Source organism: Tenrec ecaudatus, chromosome 15 (genome assembly GCF_050624435.1).
Source record: "Tenrec ecaudatus isolate mTenEca1 chromosome 15, mTenEca1.hap1, whole genome shotgun sequence".
Taxonomy (NCBI): Eukaryota; Metazoa; Chordata; class Mammalia; order Afrosoricida; family Tenrecidae; genus Tenrec; species Tenrec ecaudatus.
This window is the reverse complement of record NC_134544.1, coordinates 10,665,927-10,667,119: the sequence shown is the minus strand read 5'-3', so window position 1 is coordinate 10,667,119 and position 1,193 is coordinate 10,665,927. Positions and strand designations below refer to the sequence as shown.

General features: G+C 37.8%; 1 non-coding gene across 1 annotated transcript; it reads right to left on the bottom strand.

Annotated features, from left to right (window-relative positions):
• Positions 1-846: 846 nt before the first annotated feature.
• LOC142428467 (small nucleolar RNA SNORA47) lies at positions 847-983 on the bottom strand. Its single transcript, XR_012780362.1, has one exon. It is a non-coding gene; the product is annotated as a small nucleolar RNA SNORA47 (small nucleolar RNA).
• Positions 984-1,193: the final 210 nt, after the last annotated feature.

The window sequence follows — 1,193 nt, the reverse complement described above, 5'->3', positions numbered from 1 at the left end:
ATTATTTTGCTGTGCGTATTTTTGTCCCTTCTCAAATATTTATTTTGATTTGTGTAATGCTAACTTTGACTTAGCTATTTCATTTCAAATGAACTAGCCTGCCCAATTATTTTCCCTTTTGATGATCTATGTCCCAACCCCAATGAGTTAATTTTGACTCATCAGTAGCCTATGTAAGGATTGTAAAAAAAAAGTTGAATCTTTCTTCACAGGAGCAGCTCAGGGTTAACAGTTGACCTTGCTGTTTGCAACCCAACAGCTAATCTCCATTACCACTGGGGCTCTCTTCTGTGTATTATGACAGTTATCCAAATAATAAAGAATGAACTAAATCAGAAGTCTTCATTGAGAGAGTTTATACATTGAAAATAACCTCCCCAAATATTCCAAATAGACATGTTATTTATAAGTATTCACCTTGGATATGTAGAGAGCTCTATGTTGAAAATTACTATTACCTGGCATTTGGATCAACATGATTCTTATTGATTTGATGCATATAGTATTGTGAAAATTTGGTGCTCAATGTCATTGGGAAAATCACTTAGTTCTATACTCCAGTGCCATGTGGAAGATTGTGATTGGCATTTACAGTTTTCAGCAAGCACCTTAAACTGCAGGCGAACATAGCAAAATCAAAAGAAATGAGCAATATATTTTATCACTATGTAGGAAGATATTGACTATAGGTACAAAAAGGAAACACCTTGTTTAGAACAGAGACATCACATTTTGAATTTCATTGTCTTCCAGAAATACACAAACACATATATTTTTGTTCATTAGAAGGATTCGTTTCTCAAATATCACCATCCCTCTCCACATTATTGAAGATACTTTTTTTTTACAATGTTGGCCAGCAGGGCATTGCCCTCTGAAGGTGGCAGAGGGGCAGCCACTGCCCTGGTGACCCGTCACTTTCAGAGGTCTTAACCAGTGGACAGCAGCATGGTACAGAGCTGCCTCACCTTCTCAATCCTCCACTTGAAGATACTTTTTAAACATGTCTATGTCACCCACTTGCCTCCTTCCTCAGCCATTTTTCTGTCTTTTCAGTAATTAGAATTGAACTCTAAAGATGAAGAAAATGGGCAGTGAGCATCAGAACTTGCCTCACTGAGAACAACATAGGAACAGGGGTAGATCAGGTAGCTGTGGTGTCTGTTACCTGCAAGGCCCAGATTGAGGACATT